Source organism: Sus scrofa, chromosome 1 (genome assembly GCF_000003025.6).
Source record: "Sus scrofa isolate TJ Tabasco breed Duroc chromosome 1, Sscrofa11.1, whole genome shotgun sequence".
In the NCBI taxonomy this organism is placed as follows: domain Eukaryota; kingdom Metazoa; phylum Chordata; class Mammalia; order Artiodactyla; family Suidae; genus Sus; species Sus scrofa.
In genome coordinates this window covers 229403938-229421750 of record NC_010443.5, presented here as the reverse complement: position 1 = coordinate 229421750, position 17813 = coordinate 229403938, and the positions used below count along the sequence as shown (strand labels likewise).

At 39.5% G+C, this 17813-nt stretch overlaps 1 long non-coding RNA gene across 1 annotated transcript in view; it reads left to right on the top strand.

Moving 5' to 3' along the window:
• LOC110255722 overlaps positions 1–17813 on the top strand; it is a 40414-nt gene that overhangs the window by 7243 nt on the left and 15358 nt on the right. Inside the window, exon 3 of the long non-coding RNA XR_002336433.1 lies at positions 9955–10140. This is a non-coding gene — a long non-coding RNA (uncharacterized LOC110255722). The remainder of the gene's footprint in view (positions 1–9954; positions 10141–17813) is intronic.

The following is a 17813-nucleotide window of genomic DNA, read 5'->3' as shown; positions in this document are numbered from 1 at the left end:
CCTGCTCATGTGACTTTATTTAAGAATTCTTCTTTCCCCAGGCATTTGAACCTTTCATCTACCCTCAGCCTAAACCATCATTGGGATGCAGAATAAACCCCTAATGGCTCCTCCTGAGAAGCCCCTTCCCAACTGACCTCAAAGAAAACCTTTCCTAATCAATTGCCTGGTCCAGGAGTTCCCTTGTGGCACAGGGGGTTAAGGATCAAGCATTATCATTGTAAAGGTTTGGGTCACTGCTGTGGTGTGGGTTTCATCCTTGGTCCTCCAACTTCCACAAGCTACAGTTGTGGCAAAAAAAAAAAAAAAAAGTCTGGTCCAGCTGGCTGCTTATCTAACTTCCTGATAGGCACACTTTCTATCCTTTCTGACTCTTCCACATGAAAGAAAGGCCCTTTTCTGCCTGATCTTTCTTCATAAGCTAGCAGATCTTAGAATTGGTGCACTCTCCCTATTACCATCTGCTCTCCCCCTAGTGCAATAAGCCCCTTCCCCGAATTGCAATAATCCTTTGGAATAAAGCCTCTCTTTATCGGGATTTGGTTTTTTGTTTGAGAGTTTTCTGGTGCTGTGACTTGGCTCAAGACCAGACCTCATGTACAGACCTCTTCCATCCCTACAATTCCTACATAAGTAATACTTCAGGGATTTGAAGAAATTGCTGAGTCCAGTTCTTGAACCAATGCTCTGGATGTCTTTTTGGTCAAATCACAGCAAGGGTTTTATTCTTTCCAGCAAAGAGAGAATCTTTTCAATTAAAATTTTCTTTGGCCCTCCTCTGAGTTCCCTTTTCTGTTCCCTTGGTTCCCATACCCAGGGGTTTTGCAAAGGTATTAGTCATTGGGACTCTTTGGCCACCTGGAGGCAGCAAGGCAGCTGAAACTGCAACCTATGACACATCTGCCACCCACTGTGCCGGAACAGGGATTGAACCAGCGTCCTTGTGCTCCAGAGATGCACCAACCCCACCAGGCCACAGCAGGGATTCCTAAAAAGTTTCTTTCTTTGGTTTAACTGTCAATCCCACAGGTAACTCTTACTCTATCAGGCACCCTCACTCTTCTCCTGCTGACTGCATGCCATTGTGTCCGAATTCATTTAACATCTTCCTGAAAATGATAAAATTTATCAAAAGCAATTTAGAACATCAGAGGCTTCTCTGGGAAACTTGGGATATCCCCACACCAGCTCATCTAGGCCCCCTCCCTTCTCATCATCCCCTGCTCCTCTCTACCATCTCAACCTTCCCTCGGCTGCCTTGAATCCTGACTGTCCCTGTTCAACTTCCTTCTCTCCTCCACTCATCCACCTTGGCAGTCCCCTCCCTACCACCTCACCCTCAGCTCCAGGTCCTTTGAGATTTAGGTCCCCTTCTGTTCTGCTCATGACCTGCCTCTTCACTCCCTTGATGAAGGAAGTCTCCCCTGCCCTAAAGCAAACAGAGGGTCAAATACACAACAGTCATACTAGACAGATGAAACTGATACCAGTTTATTAGTCACAGAGACCCAGCCTAGGGGAGGAGGACACTGCATGTCATTTTCGGCCACATGGGGGTTACACATAACATCAGAGTGAATCAGCAGGGGCTGTGGGAAGAGGCTTTGTGGTGGGGCATGAGGGATGTGTGGCCCTTGGTTTCCTTGGGAGTATGTGATCAGCTTATTTAAATGTTTGTGGGCTGGCAGGGAGGTAAGACTCCTTGAGAATCAGGAGGAGTGCATCTGGTCTGGCTCATAGAGGAGCTGACTGAGCAGTGGCGACAAAAGTAGGGGACAAGAATCAAAAGTATCAAGGCAGCACGTGACACATCAGGCTGTACGATACACTCTCCTCCCATCAGGAGCTCTGGGGAGGCTCAGGGACCCCAACAACAACCAATAACAGAAGTCACTAGAAACAGACTGTGCACTTTATCCACTTATATAGGCTTTAGAGGCACAGAGATGGCCACTTGGTTTTTGTTTTGTTTTGATTTGGTTTGGTTTTTGTTTCCTAATGTTCATTGCTATTATTATTGTTGTTGTTGTTGTTGTTGTTATTATTAAGTATAGTTGATTTACAATGTTTTGTCAAGTTCTGTTTTATAGCAAAGTGACCCAATTACACACATTTCCCTGTGCTGCACAGTAGGATCCCATTGCCCATCTATTCCAAATATAACAGTTTGCATCCCCCAAACCCACAAAATGCCCATCCATCCCACTCCCTCCCCTTACCGCCACCCCCCAACCCTGAGTCTGCTCTGCAACTAATGCCTTTTGCAGCAACATGGATGAATCTAGAGACTCTCATACTAAAGTGAAATAACCCAGAAAGAAAAAGACCAATACCATATGATATCACTTATTTGTGGAATCTAAAATATGGAACAGATGATCCTATCTAAAAACAACAAACAAACCAGCAAACAACAAGCAGAAACAGATCATGGCCAATTGGTCTTTCCTGAGTCCCTTGCCCAAAACATAGTCCACAGACTCTATAAGTTTACATATCCGGGCAGAAGCAATCTTAAGGATCTGCTCTACCAATATGTGTAGAGATGCTTAAGCCTTGTGTGGAGCAAGTAACCATCTGCTAGAAATAATCCTGTTAAAAATATAAAGGTGGGAAAGGATGAGAGCCACACTTTTACATGAATCAGTGACTTGAAGTTTTAACATTGAAGCTATAAACTCTCTATGTGTACCTGTCTCTAGGTATATATGTTTACATATCTGTAAGTATCTAGGTATTATACATGTACTATTTTCCTAAGTGCAGATGGTATTACCAAATTAGATGATAAAATTCCTTCAAGGTCCTCAATTTTGATTGACTTAGAAATAAGTGCTTATGTAAATTAAATAATCCTAAAATTCCCAGAAATTGAGTAAATTGAACTTCTGGTATTTTAAGTCTTAATACTTCTAGTATGAACTTCTAATACTCAATAAGAGTATTTTCAAAAGTACTCTTGTAGAAATGGAATACTACTCAGCCATAAAAAAGAATGAAATAATGCCATTTGCAGCAACACGGATGGAACTAGAGATTCTCATCCTGAGTGAAGTAAGTCAGAAAGAGAAAAACAAATACCATATGATGTCACATATCCGCAATCTAATACATGGCACAGATGAAACTTTCCACAGAAAAGAAATTCATGGACTTGGAGAATAGACATGTGGTTGCCAAGGGGGAGGGGGAGGAAGTGGGATGGACTGGGAATTTGGGATTAATGGATGCAAACTATTGCCTTTGGAATGGATAAGCAACGAGATCCTGCTGTGTAGCCTTGGGAACTATGTCTAGTCACTTATGATGGAGCATGATGATGTGAGAAAAAGAATATATATATATATATGTATGTGTGACTGGGTCACCTTGCTGTACAGTAGAAAACTAACAGAAGGACGTAAACCAGCTATTATGGGAAAAATAAAAATCATTTTAAAAAAAAGTACTCTTGTAGAAACTATACCAAATATTCAAAAAAATTCAAGTTCATATAATTTAGGCAAATGCCACTAACTTGGTATTGTTGGTTTAATAAAAACAGCTATGCCTTGGGAGTTCCTGCTGTGGCACAGTGGGTTAAGGATCCAGATTTGCCATACCTGTGGCTTGGATTCGATATCTGGCCTGGAACTTCCATATGCCATGTATGCGGCCAAAAAGGGGAAATAAACCCCAGCTATATCTTCTATCAGCAGTAAATATAAAGCAAGCATATATTTTTATTCTATTTGGATATGTTCTTTCTAAACTTATACAAATTTGTTAATTAATAAGCTACTGTTAAATCTATTATATGTTTAAAGTTACAAAAAAGATAAATTTTTATTTAAACAAATTCAAACATTATTCTAACAATAATTTCAGCAATAATTATGTCTTGTAAAATGTCACCTTGAAGATAGTTTCCAAGCTCTTTTAGGTAATCTTAAAAACCTTAAACTTAGCTAATTTAAATTAACTGATATTCATTAAATATTTAGATCATTTATAAGTAAGACAGAATACTGAAACATAATTTTAAGTTTCTGTAAACTTAGCTTTTTGCCTCTTATTTTTATGGTACAGAAAAGATAAATATATTTTGGTATTTTGTTTCTGTTTTGTTTCTTTTTTGGCTATACTCAAGACATGCAGAAGTTCCAGGCTGGGGAACTGAACTCATTCCACAGCAGCAACCTAATCCACAGCATTGACAATACCAGATCCTTAACCCACTGAGCCACAAAAGAACTCCAGGAAAAGCTAAACATTTTGATTTGTTACTAAGCATACTACTTTTGCCACAGTATTTGTATAAGGAAACGTATGATTATAAAAAAAGTTATGAGGAGTTCCCACTGTGGTGCAGTGGTTTAAGAATCTGACTGCAGCAGCTTGGGTTGCAGCTGCAGCTCAGATTCAGTCCCTGGCCCAGAAATTTCCATATGCCATGGGTTCAGCTATAAAATGTTTGTAAAAAGTTTTTTAACTCTATATTCTTTTTTTTTTTTTTTTAATAGGGCCATACCCGAGGCATATGGAGGTTCCCAAGCCAGGGGTTCAAATCCAAGCTGTAGCTGCCGGCCTACACCACAGCCACAGCAACGCCAGATCCAAGCTGTATCTGTGACCTACACTCTAGCTCATGGCAACAGGTGATTCTTAACCCATTGAGCAAGGTCAGGGATCAAACCTGCATTCTCATGGATACTAGTCAGATTCATTTCCACTGAGCTCCTCCTAACTCCTCCACTGAGTCCCACAGGAACTCCTCCTAACTGTATATTCTTTAGTTTGGCTGGTCTGCAGTAATATGCCAGTGTGTAACAGTTCACAATTATCTATACTGTAGTTATCTCTGCGAGTTAGTTTGCTAAGGCTACTTTCACAAAGTATCAGAGATGAGGTGGCTTAAACAATAGAATTTTATTTTCTAACAATTCTGGGAGATAGAGGTCCTTAGGCTTGCCACAAGTCAAGGTGTCAGCAGGATTGGTTTCTTCAGAGACCTCTCTCCTTGGCTTGTCTTCTGTCTTCCCAGGGTTTTTTTGCTTTTGTGTATCTGTGTCCTAATCTCTTCTTACAGGACACTAGTCATATTGGATTAGAACCCACCCTAATGACCTCATTTAATCTAATTACTATTAAAAGACCCTCTCTCCAAATACAGTCACATTCTGAGGCAGAAGGGGTTAGGACTTCAACATTTGGATTTTAACCCATAACAGTGGATGAGACTCTGCTTGGAGAAATAACGCCAGAAAGGAACAACTTTGTATACAAGGTATGCAGGATATTTTTTAAGGGAAAATAATTTTGTCCTAAAAGTGAATGACTGGTTGTTTTAGGATGAGAAAGAGAAAAATGTAGGGTTGTGCAATTGTAGAAGGTTTTCAGAGAGGGAATTTTGTTTGTCATTGGGAAAGCTGGCTGAGGCAGGATGGCTTCATTTACAAAACATTTTTTTAAAGCTCTAGTATCAAATTTTATACCGACACAAAACCAGAATTTGGTGTTCTCTGTGTTAAAATGACAACGTTTTCTTATGGTCTGTTTTTAATTAGAGGTTACAAAGAGGTTTTAATTCTGAGTAGTATGCCTAGAAGGCACAGGTTTTGTATCGTATAACTTCCTCTACCTTATGTTGACTTTATTGTGCTCTTGATTATTGAAAAGAAAAACAAAGTTGTCTCATTTTTGAAGGAGCTATAGTTCTTTACAATAATGTTACCTCCTATGTTTACTTTTAAAATCTTCTATTGCCATTAAAAGCAGATAGGGTAGAAGTTCCCAGGAAGAAGAGAGCCAAACATGGCTTTCTTCACATAAAAGAAGCCATTTTTTAGGCCTAAGCCATTTTGTGACCTAAGCCTGACCACAGTGCTTGCCCTTGCAGAAGAACAGGTCTTGTAGTTAACGAACTAAACATGCAAGAAGAAACAGCTATTACCAAGCCAGGGAGATGACCAAATGGAAGAAAATTATATCAGTTGTAAAGACTTGCAGTTCTGTTTTGAGATAAAGATTATCAATCTTGAGCTCTTTTGCAAGATCCAAACCCCCTGCAGCCCTCAACCGCCAAGACTAATTGGAACATAAGAAATGAGGAAGCTGACCTTTGCTGAAGCTCATTGACTCCAATAAACTAGAACCTGGACTCTAGTCAACTTTTGCCCCAATTCTATGCTGATTCTCTTCTGTTTAAGCCCATTCATGAATATGCACACACCCTTAGCTTTAAACTTCTCCAATTTTACTGCTCTGGAAGGCATTTCTTCTGGAAGCATCCCATTTTCTCCTTACTTGTTTCAAGTATTAAATCCTACCTTCTCCCACTCTCTGCCTGGGTTGTGTCTTTTGGCTCAACACCCACCAAGAGGCAAACTCCATTTTGGAGTAATACCACTTCAATTTTGAATTTCTGCATGCTACAAAAACAAATTTTCTTGCCACTTGCATTATTTTTGTTGTGAATTCTCATCATATCTTTCACTTCTGAAAATTACTGGTAATAAGTTAACCATGGTCATGTGAAGTGTTTCATCATCTACAGATAGTTTTTTTTGTTTGTTTTACTCTGATGCTTCTCTGAAAATACTTGCAAGTCATCTATAGGTCAGAGTGTTTTGTCTTCAACCAAGTAGGACTAACTCAGAGACCCATGGAAAAGAACTCTGCCAACGCAGACTTCTAAATGTATCACCTAAATAATCTTGAACACATACCAATGGAGGTTTCCAGATTTCTAGCGGAGAAGTAGATGTATTTATGAGATTGCAAACTGAGATCCATCAGTACATTAATTGCTTAGAACTGAATGAAGAGCTGATAAAAGACGATTTTGAGTTGTGTTTGGAAAATTACTGAGTCCTTAATGTTCCATTTTTTTCTGGATGTACAGAACCTCTTTCTCTTTGCCTTTAAGCTATCTGTAACTCATAATAATTTAGTAGACTGTGCTTTCCTAAATAGAAATGAAATTCATCTCCCCGCTTTGCCCTTTAGAATTAAGAATCTCTCATTGAACATTCTTATTTTCATGGCAACATGATTATTGCATTAAGTTCAGTAACACTGTTTCATCCTTGTTAATAGCATGTAATAAAACCAGAGTTTTGGCTGGAATGTCATTTGAGAAGGATGTTCATTTACTAGACACTTTTAGGAAGCTAATGTTGACTCTATTATAGAGCCAATGTTTACAAAGCCCTCTTAGGAAAATTCACTGTTACCTGGCTTACAGTGTTCCAGGCTTAGAGGTGAGTAAGAAAGGTCACTTCCTCTGGGTCACTTTGCTGTACAGTACAAAACTGACAGAACACTGTAACCAACTATAATGGAAAAAATAAAAATCATTTTAAAAAATGTCACTTCCTGACAGACCTAGGGACCTGGGAATAATTTGAGGACATAGAGAAGAAAGGGATTTAACCAAATCCATAGGTACTACAGGTGAAATGTGATGGCAAGTTTATGGTTTGGCTTCCTGGCCTGAAGAATTTTGTACAAGTCCAACTTGAGATTCTTTATGAAAAAATTCCAGTAAAGCAAACTTTAAATGGCCTAAATTGGCATTCTTGCTACACGTGTGCAAATTATCAGGTCAACCTTAAGGAGGCTAGCCTCATTTTGTGATCAAGAATAGTCTTTCTTTAAGGTTGTCTTTCATCAAGAGGGGTGCAGATGTAAAGAAAAATTTTATTTTATAGAAAATGATAGCACATCCTCTGGGGTGAGCATATTCTGGTTCTATTCATTCTTTTTGAGCTATTTTGTACATCTTTGTAAATTGCAGGTCATTGATGGATGTACAAACTCTATCGTTAGGTGGAGCTTTGAGTTCATCATGTAGAAAAGCCAGTTGCATTACCTGCCTATAATTTAGACTAGATCCTGTCACTTTGCACAAACTGTCAACCTTTGCAAGTTTTCATTTCTTCCAGTTTACTGCAACATCTGGATACAACGTCTAAACCAGTGCTTCCTTTTTTGCCTCCCTTTCTCTTGACCAAAAACTAAAACCTGACTGCTTAGATTGTAACCAGGACTCTTGTAGCAAGACTTTTCCTCTAGGATCTGAGAAAACACTGAGAACTAAAGCCCAACAACTTGATACATCTCTGAAAGACTCATCATTACCACAGACTGTGTATACATGCACTGGATTCTTCCCACACGAGCCAGTGGCTGAGCCACCAGGAAGTCTGGCAAAAAGTTGAGGTCATACATGCCCTTTTATGAGAAAAAATCAAGTGCCACCGCCGTTATATGAGAAACAATCAGTGCCACCGGCACTGATATTTTTGTTTTTAGAAACTCAGCAAGCTGTCCTTGTGTAATCCAAAGATATCTTAGACCTTTAATATTAATTTTTTTCATTGTAGGCATATCTCTTTTAAGAGCCTGACCTATGCTACCACCTCTCCTCAGATGGTTCAGGTGATTTGGCAGGAACAAAGCCAACAAAAATCCTCAAGAGACTCTCAGTTCCTGACTTGCCCCACTCAGGAGGTTTGTGACTGCCTCTGAGTTGCTCATCAATGAATAATATTCACTCATGTTAAAATCTAAAGGGGAGCAAAATATATTACCAAACACATGCCTCTTTGGCAGATTAATTATTTTAAGCTAATTATCTTTAAGAAACAGCAGATACAGGAGTTGCCATTGTGGCTCAACGAAAATGAACCTGACTAGTATCCATGAGGATGCAGGTTCACAATCTCTGGCCTCATTATATCATGGGCTAAGTGATCCGGCGTTGCCTTGAGCTGCAGTGGTAGGTTCAGAGTGGCAGTTACTGTGGCTGTGGCTGTGGCCAACAGCTGTAGCTCTGATTCACCCCCTAGCCTGGAAATGTTCATATGCTGCACTTACGGCCCTTTAAAAAGAAAGAAAGAAAAAAAGATAGAAACAGCAGGTACAGGTGAAGCCCTGAAAACTGAGTAGAAGTTGTCCTTTTGTTAGAAATATTTACATTTACAGGGGAAATCTCCATTTGTAAGGGTGTCTCCCTTTCTGTACCGGGAAGAGTCATCTAAATATTCATCAGAAGACTTGGACTTTAATCTGCATAACAACCTTCTACTTGTTTACTGTGCTTTTCCTGGTAACCTCCCTTAACTGACTCCCCACGACATCTTTTAGCCGAATGAGGTATTTAGGACAGTAGCCTTAGCCACTTCACAGAGTTACTAGTTTTTCCTGGGTCTCCCCCATGAATACCGGAGGTATACATGTTATTAAACTTTTGACTTATCCTATCTATGTCTTATATTCATTTATTTTTATTAATTTTTTTAATGAGAGTTGCAACATTTATTTCTGGTTCTCTCATGTTTTTGTCATAGTTTTTTTTTTTTTTTTTTTTTTTTTTCTTTTTTGCCACACAGGCAGTATATGGGAATTCCTGGGCCAGGGATCAAACCTATGCCACATAGCAGCAACCAGAGTCACAGCAGTGAGAGAATGCAGGAGCCTCAACCCACTAGGCCATCAGAGAACTCCCTGTCTTATATTAATTTAATTATCAGACTAGCCAAAGAAACTACAAGGTGTGTGGTCAGACCACCCACGATGCCTGTTCTCTTGCTCTCTGTACATCCCCTGCCTGACCAGTGCCAGCTTCAACTATGCCCTATATACTCATAGGGTGCATAGGGTATATGCCCTATACACCTTCCTATGTACTTAGCCCAGGCCCCAGCTAATGATAACTGATCAAAAGGGGCAGTGAGGGGTGTGCCCCTCTGCTGGTTTCCCTGATAACTAATTATCCAATCTGTTGTGATTCCCCCCCTGACAATCTCCCTCCACCACTCCCTTCCACCACCTACTTCCAACCCTTAGGGAAGACTGCCACCTGCCAAACACAGTGGGAAGTTGTTCCAGGACCTTGCTTTATGCATGTAAGCTCCCCCATCCATTTGAGCCATTGATGGCTCTGTTGCTGACTCCAGCCTCGCTCTTTAGTTTTGTAGCTGGGCAAGCACAGGGCCTTGTAGGACTACAGGATGCACCCATCAGACGAGAAGAAGGAACAGTTTTTCTACCTATACAGTTGGTAACGCAGATGGGACCTTCACTGGCTGGACAGTGCTGACTCCAGGGCTCCTTCAGCTGAGAAGTCCTAGGACTGCTGAGAAAAGCCTGCAGAAGGTAAGAAATCTTTTTTTTTTTTTTTTTTTTTTTTGGTCTTTTTAGGACCACACCCACTGAATATGGAGGTTCCCAGGCCAGGGGTCGATCTGGAACTATAGCTGCTGGCCTATACCACAGCTACAGCAACTCAGGATCCAAGCTGTATCTGCAGCCTACACCACAGCTCACATCAACACTGGATTCTTAACCCACTGAGCAAGGCCAGGGATGGAACCTGCATCCTCTTGGATACTAATCAGATTTGTTCCCACTGAGCCTCTCAGGAACTTAAAGAAATCTTAACAAATCTAGAAATGCTATTTTTTACTAGTTTAACCAGACAGAAATGTGGGTTGGAACCCATCTATACCTAGATCTTTCTTAGGCTAACTTCGTGAGTGGACTTTCTGGATCTTTTGAGGATTGCATATTTTGTATTCTCTTATGGTGCATCTCTTGCAGCCTTGGTTAAGTCATAAAAAGGCTTATTGTTTTGATATGCTTTGAGACTACTATTAGAGTCTTCTTGTCAATGGCCGCATGATGGATCCCCTCAATTGGCTGTATTTGAAAGAGAAAAAAGTTTTTAGAGTGCTCCTCTTCTAAGCAATTATCTTATTGATACCTATGGAAAGATCAAATTGAAAAGAAGACACAGAGAAGTATGAAGGCTAGCCACAAGGCTTCCTTAAAAGAACAGAAATAATTAAACTTAGAACAAAATCAATGTCCACATCCAATATAAGTTCCCCTTCTCAAAATGCAGCCCACCTGCCTGTTTTAGCTTTTCTTTTCCCACAAGATTTATAGAGAACACTCTAGCCTAATCTCTAGGCCCAAATTATATAGGTTACTCATGTAACTGCTGAAATTGAGAAAGTGAATTTAGCCGAAGCACCTGGGACAGGCAGTGGGGTACTTTGCTGTCTCTTAAAATTCTCCCTACTCTCTGGGGCTCTATGAGACTCTGCCAACTTCAGGCCTTCCTATGCAATATTCTTTGCTGATGTATTATGGACCTCCACTGCAAAGAATTCATGTTCACAGAATAGCAGCAGAACTTCTAATTTATGAACCCCTTTTATCTCCACTTTTAGAAGATCTTACTAAATTTAGAGAGTAATTGAAAGGTTAATGACCACTTACCACCTCACTCACAGGGACCTAAGTTGGCTGTAAAGTAGTATTCTTCTCAGCCTTGATTACAGTATAGGCAGCCCTGAGAGGTGGTGGTGGTGGCTGTGTGTGGGTGAGTGGGTGGGCGTGTGGGTGGGTGCATTGGGGGTAGGGGTGGCTCTTAGAGGAAACAGGTGGCCAGAATTTCTTCTTCTTTTTTTTGTCTTTTTGTCCTTTTTAGGGCCGCAACTGCGGCATATGGAGGTTCCCAGGCTAGAGGTCTAATTGGAGCTATAGCTGCTGGCCTACGCCAGAGCCACAGCAACACCAGATCCAAGCCGCATCTGCAACCTACACCACAGCTCACGGCAATGCCGGATCTTTAACCCACTGAGTGAGGCCAGGGATCAAACCCGCAAACTCATGGTTCCCTCATTCATTTCCGCTATGCTACGACGGGAACTCCCAGCCAGAATTTCTTCTTGACCCTCCTACAAATGACCAAGAAATGAGTCAGCTGAAGGATCATAATCAGGTGTTGATAGGAGCGATAGTAGAACCATTGCTCATTAAAATCTGTTAGTCTAAAGTTGAATTATAAACTCAGGGGTTAAAAAAAAAAGAATATTTGAAGGCCTTTATTGAACACTTTATACAGATTTTTTTTAAAGTCCTACTGCATTAAACCCTGAAGTTCTAGAAGATAGAAATCTTTTGATTTCCATCTTAGTTGGAATCTCCCTCACATAAAGAGGCACTTCTAGGTGGATGGGTAGGTCAGTTTCTGGATGTTTAGACTGTAGTTGGTTCTTTGAGGGCATTGGAAACAGCTGTCTTTGTCTTGCAACTCTTTACCAAACCAGAAATGTGGCTCTAAACGCTATTCAAATCTTATTTATCTCTACCAATCCCCAAACCTCCTCTATTCATTTCTAACTGCTCGTAGATATTATAAAAGATCTGGACTTTTAGAAACAGAATCGTTTTTCATGTAAAAAAAAAAAAGAAGAAATTTTTAAAATTTAAATTTCTCTACATCTCTGATAAAAGACAAATGTGTTTCCTAAACTCCAACTTGGAGAAAACTTGGATGCTTTCTCTGTGCCCTTGTGATGGAGATTTTCTGCCCACATCTTCTCTGGGACCTTAGAAGCCATTCTTCAAAATGCAACTTTGGGGAGATGTTTCTTAACAGAAGTGAAAAACAGGTATTTGGCAATTAAACTAATGAAAAGTCTTGGATGTCCTCTCCACAAATATTGGTAAAAGGCTTTGGCCATCTGAGCAGGTGGACTTAGCTTTTTCCAACTGCCGAAACAAAATTTGGATCCAACTGTTCTTTTATAAACTAGTGAGTTATGTATTGATGTGCCAGACTCACAGCTAAAATTTTAAGGCAATGGTTATGGGGTCTCTGTTTGCATCTGTTTGTATGTTTATGTGTGTCTATATGTGTGTGTTGTAGATATGTGATATTTTTCTACCTCTAGAGGGTATTACCAAAATTAATTTTTATTTATACTTTTTTTTTTTTTTTTAATGGCCGTACCTGGTGGTTCCAGGGTCAGAGATTGAATCCCAGCCATAGCTGCAGCAGCAACCGTCTCTGCTGCCATCGGATTTTTAACCCACTGTGCTACATACAGCAGGAACTCCACCAAAATTAACTTTTAAAAGAGATTTCTTTAGGAATTCCTGCTGTGGTGCAACAGGATCAGTGGCATCTTTGTAGCACCAGGGCATGGCTTCGCGCCTCAGCCTGGAACAGTGGGTTAAAGGATCCTGTGTCACCACAGCAGAAGCATAGGTTGCAACTAAGGTTTGGATCTAATCCCTGGCCTGGCAACTCCATATGCCTTGGGGCTGCCAAAAAAGAAAGAAAGAAAGAAGAGAGAGAGAGAGAGAGAAAGAAAGAGAAACTCTCTTCAGTTAGGTTGAAGGCAAGAACTTGTGAATACTGGGTATTTTAAACATTCTCAAAAATTGGAGTTACCTGGAGGTCTAGTGGTTAAGGATTCAGCTTTGTCATTGTTGTGGCTTGGGTTGAGCCTCTGGCTCGGGAAATTCTGCATGCTGCGGGCGCAGCCAAAAAAAAAAAAAATTCTCAAAAATATATGATAGACCTGAACTCACATGCTTTCCAGGGTCTTATGATCTGGGAAATTATTCAGGATTAAAGCTAGTTTAAATTTGTTCATTTAATTAAAATAGGCATGTCTTTAGAGTTATCAGTATTTAATATGAAAGTAACTTTTATTCTATCTGGGATTATTAGCCAAATAAGATCATGTTATCTCTGAAAAATGAGTCAGAAAGAAAATTAGCTGATTTTGTTTAATATCTCATGAACTTTTTGTGAGTTATTTAAACACAATTATCAGGACCAAATGATTTAGTTAGATGTAAGTGGGATAGGAGTTTTTAGATGCAATAATTGTTTTATTATTAAATAGCTTCCAGATATGTTTTTAGTAACTTGAAACTTTAGCTTGCTAAGAGAAGTTAAAAGATAAAAATTTATTGAATATATAGTTAATTTCCAAGAAAGATAAAACAGTGGAACATTAATTACTGAATATAGGCTTTTCTACTTTTGGTTTCCTACTACAGAAAAACTAACGATATATGTGGGTTTCTTAGTATACATGTTTTGTGCCACATTGAAAGATTGTATACTGATAAAAGGATACATTTCTAGACATTACAAAATGTATTTTTTGCCAGTCTAAAGAATGCTGGAGGAGTTCCCATCATGGCTCAGTGGTTAACGAATCCAACTGGGAACCACAAGGTTGCCGGTTAGATCCCTGGCCTTGCTCAGTGGGTTAAGGATCCGACGTTGCCATGAGCTGTGGTGTAGGTTGCAGACGCAGCTTGGATCCCGCATTGCTGTGGCTCTGGCATAGGCCAGTGGCTACAGCTCCGATTATACCCCTAGCCTGGGAACTTCCATATGCCATGGGAAGCGGCCCAAGAAATGGCAAAAAGACAAAAAAAAAAAATGCTGGAGTAACATATAGTTCACAATTGCTTACTTCTTACTTTCCACTAGAAATTAAGTTTGCTAAAGGTTAACAATTCTAATTAACACATGTAGTTAAAACTACTGCTAATATTAAGAGAAACAGTTCTATATACAAAGAAAGATGTGTTTTTGAATAAAAAAGGTTAGATATGAAAATGTATTTTTGTCAAGGAAAAATAAAATACTTGTCCTAAAGTAAAACTGATTACAGCAAAATTAAAAAGAGGAAAATAAGGAGTTCCTGCTGTGATAAATTGGGTTGGGTTGCTGTGGAGATATGGTTCAATCCCCAGCCCGGCACAGTGGGTTAAAGGGATCTGGCATTGGCACAGCTGTGGCCTAGGTCACAGCTGTGGCTGATATTCAGTCCCTGACCTGGAAACTGCCGTATGCTGCAGGTGTGGCCATACCAAAAAAAAAAAAGTCAGAGAGAGAAGAAAATAGAGAATAAACAATGAAGACAGAAAGAGAGAATAAATCTTACCTTGTGTGATCAAGTTGGCTTAAAATTAATGAATTTTATTATAAGGGTTATTAAATTAAGCTTTAAAATCATATAGTACAATTGTATAAAACTAAATTTTGATTTAAAGATTTATTTTATTATTTTTTTCTTTTTATGACTGCACCTGGCATATGGAAGTTCCTAGAGTAGGGTTAAGTTGGAGCTGTAGCTGCCAGCTTACACCATAGCCACAGCAACTTGGAATCTGAGCCACTATACTACTGCAGCTTGTGGCAATGCCAGATCTTTTTACCTACTGAGCGAGGCCAGGGATTGAATCTGTATCCTCATGGATACTAGTCGGATTCTTAACCTACTGAGCCACAACACGAACTCCTAAAATTTGATTTTCCTTCATGTGCTAAAAGGACGAAGTGTTTTGGACTGTTGGTCTGCTCCTGACAAGAGATTGTGAAAGATTTTTCTTTACCTTTTAAGCAACCTGCCTGGAAAGCACACATTCTATGTTTTATCAAAGTGATTCCCTGTGGAGTTCCCGTCATGGCTCAGTGGTTAACGAATCTGACTAAGAACCACGAGGTTGCGGGTTTGATCCCTGGCCTTGGTCAGTGGGTTAAGGATCCAGCGTTGCTGTGAGCTATGGTGTAGGTTTCAGACGTGGCTTGGATCCCGTGTTGCTGTGGTGCTGGCGTAGGCTGGCGACTACAGCTCCGATTCGACCTCTATCCTGGGAACCCCCACATGCCGTGGGAGTGGCCCAAGAAAAGGCAAAAAGACAAAAAAAAAAAAAAAAAAGTCATTTTCCTGTGCTTTATGTTGTCTTAATCAGGTCTTTGATTATTTAAGAAAACTGAGTCTTCTCAATATTAAAAACTAAGTTTTGCTCCATGTAAGCTTCTATATTTGCCTTTGAAATTTTATGGTCATTTTGGTCAAATCAATATTTATATATTATTTCAGAATGATCTCCTATTCTCTTTAGTAAATTTCCAAACCTTTTGATATATTTCACAAACTCCCCCAAATTAAATGCTAAATGAAATCCTGTGATCTTGAGCTAACTTTGGGATTTTTCAGAGGGCCTCTGGAAAATCACAAAAGATTTGTTTTCTCTCCTTATACAAGAGAGATTAGACTTATTTGATGTTTTGGGTGGTTTTTTTTTTTTTTTTTTTGATGTATCCACAGCATATGCAAGTTCTAGAGATTGAATCTGAGCCCCAGCTGCAACCTACACCACAGCTGTGGTAATGCAGGATCCCTTAACCCACTGTGCTGGGCCAGGAATCAAACCCACACCTCTTCAGCAACCCAAAACACTGTCCCTCAGTGCTGACTCCTTGCTATGTTAAATTATGTGAAAAGCATTGTCAGATTAATAATGACAAACCTTCTTAGATTAATTTGTGTAGGTATATGTTGTTAATATAAATATTTTTGAAATTGTATGTAATCTGATATGTCCATGTATGTTGTCACTTATAATTCTATTTATCTTGAAGTCTTTATCTTGAAGTAATAAGAAAATTTCCTCATTGCATTATAATGAACTCTTGTCAGATCTTTAATCATGGCCTTTTTTTTTTTTTTTTTTGTCTTTTTAGGGCCACACCCACTGTATATGGAAGTTCCCAAGCTAGGGGTCAAATTGGAGCTGTAGCTGCCAGCCTACACTACAGCCACAGCAACATGGGATCCAAGCCACATTTGCAGCCTACACCATAGCCCAAGGCAATGCCATATCCTTAACACTGAGTAAGGCCAGAGATTGAATGCGCATCCTCATGAATAGGATACTTGTTGGGTTTGCAACTGCCTTTTTTTTTTTTTCTCTTTTTTAATATTACTCAATGAATTTATTATATTTATAGCTGTACAATGATCATCACAGTCCAATTTTATAGCATTTCCATCCCAAACTTGCAGCGTATCCCCCCATCCCCCAACCTGTTTCCTTTGGAAACCATAAGTTTTTCAAAGTTTATGAGTCAGCATCTATTCTGCAAAGAAGTTCAGTCTGTCCTTTTTTCAGATTCCACATATCAGTGAAAGCGTTTGATGTTGGTGTCTCATTGTCTGACTGACTTCACTTAGCATGATAGTTTCTAGGTCCTTCCATGTTGCTAAAAATGCCGTTATTTCATTCCTTTTAATGGCTGAGTAATATTCCATTGTGTATATGTACCACTTCTTTATTCACTCCTCTGTTGATGGGCATTTAGGTTGTTTCCATGTCTTGGCTATTGCAAATAGTGCTGCAATGAACATCGGAGTACATGTGTCTTTTCAAGTCATGGTTTTCTCTGGATAGATGCCCAGGAGTGGATTTGCTGGATCACATGGTAGTTCTATGTTTAGTTTTCTGAGGAATCTCCATACTATTTTCCACAGTGGTTGGACCAATTTACAATCCCACCAACAATGTAACAGGGTTCCTTTTTCTCCACGGCACTTATTGTTTGTAGACTTTTTGATGATGGCCATTCTGGCTGGTGTAAGGTGGTACCTCGTAGTAGTTTTGATTTGCATTTCTCTAACAATGAATGACATTGAACATCTTTTCATGTATTTTTTGGCCAGCTGTATGTCTTCTTTGTAGAATTGTCTATTTAGATCTTCTGCCCATTTTTTGATGGGGTTGTTTGTTTTTTTGTTATTGAGTGGCAGGAGGTGTTTATATATTTTGGAGATTAATCTCTTGTCAGTCGATTCATTTGCAAAGATTTTCTCCCATTCTGTGGGTTGTCTTTTCATTTAATTAAGTCCCATTTGTTTATTTTTGCTTTTATTGTCATTACTCTAAGAGGTGGATCTGAGAAGATGTTGCTGTGGTTTATGTCGGAGAGTGTTTGGCCTAAGTTTTCCTCTAGGAGTCTTATAGTATCTGGTCTTATATCTGGGTCTTTAATCCATTTTGAGTTTATTATTTTTGTGTATGGTGTTAAGGAGTGTTTTTTTTTTTTTTTTTTTTTTTTTGTCTTTTTGCCTTTTCTAGGGCCACTCCCAAAGCATATGGAGGTTCCAAGGCTAGGGGTCTAATCAGACATATAGCCACAGGCCTAAACCACATCCACAGCAATGCCA